Here is an 8,726-nt window from a genome sequence, read left to right on the forward strand (position 1 = left end):
AGAAAAGAGGAATGAGAATAATTTCTGGTGGGTACAGGGTTTCTTTTTTACAGTAATCAACATGTTCTGGAATCAGATGATGGTGATGTTTGCACACTTCTGTGACTAGATGACAAACCACTGAATTGTATGATACATGTTAGAACAGGGGTTGGGAACCTTTTTGGCTGAGAGAGCCATGAATGCCACATATTTTAAAATGTAATTCCATGAGAGCCATACAATGACCCGTGTACGTTATGCATTATCCAATAAAAATTTGGTGTTGTCCCAGAGGACAGCTGTGATTGGCTCCAGCCACTCGCAACCATGAACATGAGTGGTAGGAAATAAATGGATTGTAATACATGAGAATGTTTTATATTTTTAACGTTATTATTTTTTTTATTAAAGATTTGTCTGCGAGCCAGATGCAGCCATCAAAAGAGCCACATCTGGCTCGCAAGCCATAGGTTCCCGATCCCTGTGTTAGAAGAATAAATTTTGCCTGACCAGGTGGTAGCACAGTGGATAAAGCATAGGACTGGGACGCAGAGGACCCAGGTTCGAAACTCCAAGGTCACCAGCTTGAGCATGGGCTCACCAGCCTGAGTACAGGGTTGTTGGCTTGAGTGCGGGATCATAGACATGACCTCATGGTCACTGGCTTGAGCCCAAAGGTCACTGGCTTGAAGCCCAAGGTCATGACTTAAGCCCAAGGTTGCTGGCTTGAGCAAGGGGTCACTCACGCTGCTGTAGCCCCCCGGTCAAGGCACATATGAGAAAGCAATCACTGAACAACTAAGGAGCTACAATGAAGAATGCTTCTTATTGACCAGGCGGTGGCGCAGTGGAAAGAATGCTTCTTATCTCTCTCCCTGTCTGTCTGTCCCTATCTATCCCTCTCTCTGTCTCTGTCACACACACAAAAATATTCTTTTTTTAATGATTCTTTTCTAGCTCTGTTTATAAAAATCTCCCAAAGATTTTCCAATGTCATACTCCTGTAGCAATGAGCACCCTTAACATCCAGATTTTGACTTTTAACACTATTCCCAATTTAAAACAACAACAAAAAAAGAAAAAAAAATTTAAAAAACAAAACAGAGCTTCCTAGAGAAAGACTGATTCTGTGCCCGGACAGCTAAGGAACAGAAGGTACCTTGACAGGACCTCCACTAGCCAAAATTATGAAATTGGAAAAATCACTGAATCTACAAATATCTGGGCGTGCATAATGGTGTTCTGCGAGAACCAGTCTTTGAGAAAGAAAACAAAGCAAAAACAGCTTATTTGTCCACTTCATTTCAAATAGCCATTCAATCAACACCTTCCTTTGAAAAAAATGCAAAGGGGAGAAAAATAGCATTTATTCTGCCTTTTTAAGATAAGGTTTCAAAGTAATCAATAAATCCACTTATAAATACATATATATTTATCAAATGTTTTATTATATATTATCTATTTTATATAAATGTTATATATCACAATTATGTATAATTAATTATAAAATATTTGAGCAGAGACCTGAAGAGGGAGTAAACCATACATATATCTAAAGTAAAAGTGGTTTACTTTTTCCATTTCTAATATATTTTATTTTTAAATGACAGTTGACATATAATATTATACTAGTTTTAGGTGTACAATTCTGTGATTAGACATTTATATGACTTACAAAGTACAGCATAGGGAATATATTCAATGATATTGTAATCAGATGGGCACTGGATTTATCGGGGTGTTCACTTTAAAGAGCAACAAAGACAGTGTGTGAGCAGGAGTGCCTCTAGAGACCAGGGAGGCTGCAGAGAAATGAACAAGAATTGTAAATGATAAGATTAAGAGGAGATGAGGAAATGCCTAGGAGCACTCCTTAAAGCTCATAAAAATGCTTGTCTAAATCACCTGAAAACAATGGCCTTACTCCCCTCTCTTGGTGTAGGTAATAAGCTCCTATCTACCCTTGCTCACTTTTATCTTCTCATCTAAGGATGACAGACATGGGTGGATGACACAGCTCCCTATGACAATGCCCAAAACAGATATTGCTAATTAATTGCAGCTGTAGAATCCTTTTCTCCTCTCCTTAAACCAAATGTATTCATTATTCCTGTCCTATCATCACAGGAAGCATATATGGGTAATCTTTGTCCTAACTGAGCCAGAAATCCTTTGTCGTATAGAAAGTGCTATATAACCTAATGGACTTGTTGGGTTCTTGAACCCAACTTTCTCTGCTTCTTAGAGTAGGTCCCCCAGGAAGCAAAACCTGAAAGAAGGCTTACATCCAAGTTCTTCACTGGAGAGTGTGATTCAACAGTGGGAGTGAAGAAAAGGAGACCCAATACGAAGATCCATTATTGAGCTGGTCACCTGTACTGTGACTGATTGCTGTTCAGTCCCACAGGAGAGCTTGACATTTTTCTCAGGATCATCTATCCAGAGGGAGAAAAAGGAGTATCCATCCACAGGTTCCTATCATTGCTGAGGTCAAGTCCATTATCCTGAAGAACGACCACCTTCTGGATTTGTCTGATTGTTCCCCGTGGTATACTTCTTCTAACTTCTAAATTTCCTGTAAATGAAAAGGTAGGTTAAGATTTTGATCAGATTCAATTTACACCTTGTAGCCAGAATTCATCATGGGTGATGCTATGCCTTTGCATTCTGTTAAATCAGCTAGCACCTCGCATGATACAAAAATTAGCCTCTGGATTTGGGTGAAGACAGCTTGCTCTCTCCATTGTGTGGTGGTTTCCACCCAAACAAGAAAGTCATCCAGTTTCTTTGGCCTCATATAAATGTCAAGTTCCCATCCATCATTTATCTAATGGTGTTACTGCCAATACTATTTGAGATATAAAGAAATGTCAACAGTAGCTGGAGATGGACTCCTCATCTACTCTCTACATCCCCACTCTGGATCCCAGAGGGCAACGCCTTCTGGAGACTGAGGGAGATTTACGCAGGACAAAGGAGGTCCCACAGTTTCATATCTTGTGAGAGAACTTGAGCCCCATGTGAATTTTATATCATGAGTTACCCTTTAAAGTTAGTGCTTAGAAAGTCCAAAGGGAAATGTGTTTTCATGGGTATGGGTTTACAAAACAACTATCCATTCCTGTTCATTTGTTTGGTTAGTTCACCCCAAGATGCTTTGTGTTCTTCCTTGTACTTGGTCATATTGTGGTAGATCTGGCTGTTTCCAGGGTCAGAAAGGGTGTTAACCCTGTCAATTTAGGGCATTCAAAATTTCTTTTATTCCACAGACTCCTTAAACACAAGTCCCAAACAGAAACCTGCCCATCTTCCCTATCATTTATCTCAGGAAATGATACCACCACCCACTCACTTGTTCATGCAGAAAACCCAAGAGTCATCCTTGTCTCCTCCTTTCTCCTCAACCTCCACATTCAGTCCATCAGCAGAACCTGTCAATTCTACCTCTTAGTAATCTCTTGAATGTATCTGTCTCTTTAACCCAAGAATTACCCTTCACAGAATTCTGCTCCTGGAATGGCAACCCAAAAAGGAGACTTTCACCAGTGCTATGGCTTCCAATTCTCTCTCCATGCCTCAGGGAGAACATTTCTACATCAAAAATGGCTCATGCCACCCTCTACTTGAATAGTCCCGTAGATTTCCTCTGGAAAAACAATGAACCTAAGGTGTTTTCTAGAGCTTCTACATTCTGCACCATCAGTTTCTCCCATCTCCTTAACTTCCAGTCTTCCTTCCAATAGGTGCTTTGGTCATTACCAAACTTCTTTTGGCTCCTCAAGTGATTCCCTCTTGCCGACCTGGCTGCAGATTATTTATAATTATTGTATTATTCCTTTGTATTGCAACATGCAATGCAATAATTAATAAATAATACAGGAATAAATTTTGTGCTTTGTATACTCACAATTGTAGACCTACTTTTTGCCCACTGCTGTGCAATCCCTTTCTAAATACTGGGCCATAAAGTTATCCTGGCTCAGCTTTGTCCTAACTTGTGTGGAGTTAGCTAGAAAATAGTGATAATAATACCTGTCTGGAAAGGTAGTTAAGAAAACAAAGATGATATATTTCACATCCCTGGCATAGAATAGGTACTTAATGCCTAGTAGCTATTGCTAAAGAACAAAATAGTAGCTAGATGCACACATATCGGGGGGAGGGGGTGTTTTGAATTCTTTCAAGACAATTGCTATAATGGTGACACTGAATAATTTTGTAAGGCACTCTACTATATGAAGTTATTCCAGAGGGAAACTCTGGCTGAGGTCCGAAAGGTTCTTGTAAAGCAAGCAGGCTGATTGGGGTGCACTGGCAGAATAATCAGCTATCCAGCATTTGAGTATTTCAACTTCAGGGCTCTTAATATGGGGTCTATGAAACTCCATAGTATTTCAAAATGTGTGTGATTTCCTTAAAACTCAAGGCAAAATTTTGAGTGGGCATATAAGTGTTTGTGTCTGTGCACCATTCTAGAGAAATGGTTCACAGAGGGACTGTGAATAAGAAAATGTTGGGAATCACTGCCTCAAGGTTGCTTTGACAAATCTGGTGCTCTGGCAAATAGAATATGTTGGCAATGTGATAGTTGTGTCATCTGGCTGGCCAAAGCAATGTTTTCTGCTAAAGCCAAAGATTAGAAGTTTGGGGCCAAAATGATCTCAACTCAATGGTTCTTCTACACCATGTTTCCATCTGCCCAGCATGTGAGCTATTAACACATGGTTGCTGTTGATTATTTTTATGTCCTTATTTGCAAGGAAATTGCACTGAAACAAGTTCAGGGAAAAAAATTATTTATCTGAAGTATTTGAAAACCAAATAAGTAAGCCTTCTATATAGACTAACAATTTTATATCGCTAAAGAGTGAGTGTTTATGAAAGATGAAACACATGTTGACCAAGACTGCCTCTAGGTCATTCAATTACTAGTATTCATAATATATATATATGTATTCCTATCCTAATCCAAAAAATTAGCAAGGCTCGCCACGTGTTGAAATAATTTATTTCAACACTTAATGCATCATCTCTCCTGTGTTTCCACATGTTGTGTCATCACCATTTGACCTCAAACCATTGTTTAATATTTAATAGCACTGTTGGATAAGCAATACAAAGTATAGTTTACTTTTGAATGTAACATTTACATGAAAAAATAAATAAACCAATACATGCTGTAAAAGGTACAATTTTAAGGTTATAATACTGATGCTTCTGATGGGTGGAAAAAAAGACAGAAGAGGAAAGGAAACTTCAGGGAAGATGAATAAATCAGGGAGAGCCATGACTAATAAAAAGATGCCATGACTCTCCAATAAAGAACAAAGGCACAAAGGCAGAAAGGAACTGCCACCCAAATGTTGGCACAATGGACACTCCATGTTTCCACCTCTCAAGACGTAAGCATAATGATGGATTGTTTTGAGTGGGAATCTATTCACATGAAAATGATAAAATAATAGTCAACAAAACACTAATCAACAAAGCATCATTTATAGCGGGCACTACAGTGTGTCCGTAAAGTCATGGTGCATTTTTGACCGGTCACAGGAAAGCAACAAAAGACGATAGAAATGTGAAATCTGCACCAAATAAAAGGAAAACCTTCCTAGTTTCTGTAGGATGATGTGGCAGCATGTGTGCATGTGCAGATGATGACGTAACACCATGTATACAGCGGAGCAGCCCTCAGCCATGCCAGTCGAGATGTGGACGGTACAGAGGAAAGTTCAGTGTGTTCTATGGCTAACTAAATTCAAATCCATGACCAAAGTGCAACATGAATATCAGCGCATTTATAATGAAGCACCATCACATAGGAATAACATTATTCTGTGGGATAAGCAGTTGAAGGAAACTGGCAGTTTGGTGGAGAAACCCCGTTCTGATAGGCCATCAGTCAGTGATGAGTCTGTAGAGGCTATACGGGATAGCTACCTAAGGAGCCCTAAAAAGTCTGTGCGTGAGCCCACATCGAACTGCACTGAATAGGTATGAAACTGGGAGAGTTTTCCTTTTATTTGGTGCAGATTTCACATTTCTATTGTCTTGTGTTGCTTTCCTGTGACCAGTCAAAAGTGCATCATGACTTTACGGACACACTGTAAGTGTACATACATCTCAATGGTGACAGAAATTATGCCTCAGAGAAGCACTGAAAGAATGCATGCAAGAGAGTTCGATGAGTGAGCACTCCACTCCTGGAAAGTGTGTTCAATACATTCTTTTTGACAGACCACAGACCCAATCAACCTTAAAAAGTACAGGCACAAGTGTAAGCCTGTATCAGAAAATCTTTATATCCATTGGGCTCCTTTGATATAAAAAGCTGAAAACTGTGTTTACTATCCTCCATCAGCATATTTTTCAGTGACATTCGAAATACAGAATGGATTTACAAATGATAGGTAAAAGAAATATAAGAAAACCTAAGTAAATGGAAAGACATACCATATTCATGGTTTTGAAAACTTAATGTTGTTAAAATTTTATTTCTCCCCAAATTGATCTATCCTTGCTATAATCTCAAACAGGCTTTTTTTTTTTTTTTTTTTTGGTAGAATTCTACAAGTGGATTTTAAAATGTAGGTAAAAATACAACCAGAATATCAAAAGCAAACTTGGAAAAGAACACATTGGAAGAATTACTTTACTTGAACCCATTGCTTACTATAAAGTCACAGTGTTCAAGATAATGTGGTACTGGAATTGTATCAACAAATAGATCAATGGAACAGAATAGAGAACCCAGAAATCATACTTAAGAGGCTATTTGACTTTCAACACAGGTGCAAAGGCAAAATGCAAACTAGATTTGGAATGAATTCCCCTTTGAAAAAAGATAATTAAATACCTATAGGAAGATGCAGTAAGATAGTTTAAGTCATGTCTAACTGCTTTGTGGGGGGGGGGGGGGCAGGCAAAATCACACAAATAATGAGACAGGATTCATGTCAAGTAAGAAAATACAGATGAAAACATGGATGATCAAGGAGCAGTTGTATCTGCTACCGATTGCCACACAGAACAGACAAGCTCTTAGCAGAGAACTAATGATTAATTGTGCAAACCATTGCTACTTTATGCAAAGCTAAAATGAGGTAACAAAAGCCAAAATGTAAAAAAGTAACTAGAGCAAGCCAACTTACCTTCAGCCAGTGACTCATCCAGGGAGGTGGCTTTGACTGTGATCGACACATTGTTTCAGCTGGAACAAAACAGCAAATACTGATTTGCTATGTCACACTTTCAATGCAGTAAAAAGTGTAACTAGAATTAGGGTTAAAAACGCTAAATGTCACACCCTGATATTTGCAGTTATAACCAAATATACCAATTGTTAATATTGTCAAAGCAACCTAAAATACAGCAGCAAACACTTCAGAAGTTTCTATCAATGCATTATAACATTCCTATCCTGAAGCATACTTTGAATTCTTTACTAAGCTTTTATTTTCATGAATTATGTTAAACCTGAATAAGCTGATACAGCTAATATGACATGCCTTAGATGGCTTCTGGAAACCCAAAATATTTCTAAACTTAGAGGGGAAAATAAGGCAATAAAAATGTTACACAGAAACAAGTAGTATCAAAAAAACATGTTCTGTTTAGGATGGACTGACCTAGGTAACATCAAGGCAACCTTGAAAATAGAAAAGTTGGAGCACTCAATTGTTTTTTTAGTACTATATACAGAAAACATATTCTAATGGCTTTTTTAAAAATGTAATAAACTGAATAAACCAGTGGTTTGGACATCACAGATAAACATTGCTTTTATGTACTCACATTTCTTAACTTGTAGTTCTGCAACAATTCAGCCAGTACAGAACCAATAACTCCCCCTTCAAATCCTCATACTAGCCTGTGAAGTTGCCCAATTCCAATGACCATGACGCATTAAGTAACTGTTTTTGTACCTAGAAGAACAAAATCTGGTTTTAAAAACATTTCAGCCTAGTTTTCAAGTGCTTAAATTCTGTTGTTTAATCAAGATTGAGTATTTGCATTTGAAATCTTAATATTCGTTTTGCAAAACACCTAACTTTAAAAAAGTTTGCCATTCAATTTTAAAGCCAAAAATATAAGCTACTCAGTTCATGACTTTCAAATTTTCCATGTTTAACCTCACCCCACCCCCTTCATATTCACTCTTAAGGGACTGAAATTTAACTGGGTCAGTCCTGGTCTCAAACAACTATTTCATATGATTTCAAATAGCCTTCTTGAGAGCTAGATTCAATCATTTGCTAAACTCTAATGTTTTAAATTTATAAACTTCAGAAGAAAGATAGTTTTTGAAGCTGACAAAAACAAAAAACAAAAAAAAAACAATCATAGAACAACAGTCTTTTTGTGTGCTGCCCAGAAAGTCAGTTACAAAGTGGTCCTATTGTGTTTCTCATAATTTACATTTACTTTTTTGGCAGAGCAGAAAGAAAAAAAATAAGTCAAACTTGGAGGCACACAACAAAAATGAAGAAAGCCATTTTTTATTTTAACAAACCCCCTTGACATTGAGATTGAATCTACAAACCCAATATTTAAATTAACATTTACAGGAGATAAAACAGTAAAAGAAAAGAGTGGTTGTTTCTCTGTGATGTCACTGAGCAGGTGTGATGCCACTTCCTACCACAGAAATGGGACGGATCTCTTGAGGATGTCCACAGGAGGCCCATATAGAGCCAGTGTTGACCTGTGTGTCATTTCCTCAGATTGGCCAGCAAGTGCCCGGG

General features: G+C 37.9%; 1 long non-coding RNA gene across 2 annotated transcripts in view; it reads right to left on the reverse strand.

Annotated features, from left to right (window-relative positions):
- Nucleotides 1-1,544: 1,544 nt before the first annotated feature.
- Nucleotides 1,545-8,726, reverse strand: part of LOC136311636 (uncharacterized) — a 10,705-nt gene continuing 3,523 nt past the window's right edge. The window contains exons 1-4 of one of the 2 annotated variants that reach the window (XR_010726821.1): nt 8,624-8,726; nt 7,777-7,907; nt 7,134-7,192; nt 1,545-2,557 (exon numbers count right to left, since the gene is read on the reverse strand). The exon at nt 8,624-8,726 is cut by the window's right edge and continues 190 nt beyond it. This is a non-coding gene — a long non-coding RNA (uncharacterized lncRNA). The remainder of the gene's footprint in view (nt 2,558-7,133; nt 7,193-7,776; nt 7,908-8,623) is intronic. The other variant, XR_010726820.1, reaches the window with a different exon arrangement.

The sequence above is a fragment of the Saccopteryx bilineata genome, chromosome 1, assembly GCF_036850765.1.
Source record: "Saccopteryx bilineata isolate mSacBil1 chromosome 1, mSacBil1_pri_phased_curated, whole genome shotgun sequence".
Classification (NCBI taxonomy): domain Eukaryota; kingdom Metazoa; phylum Chordata; class Mammalia; order Chiroptera; family Emballonuridae; genus Saccopteryx; species Saccopteryx bilineata.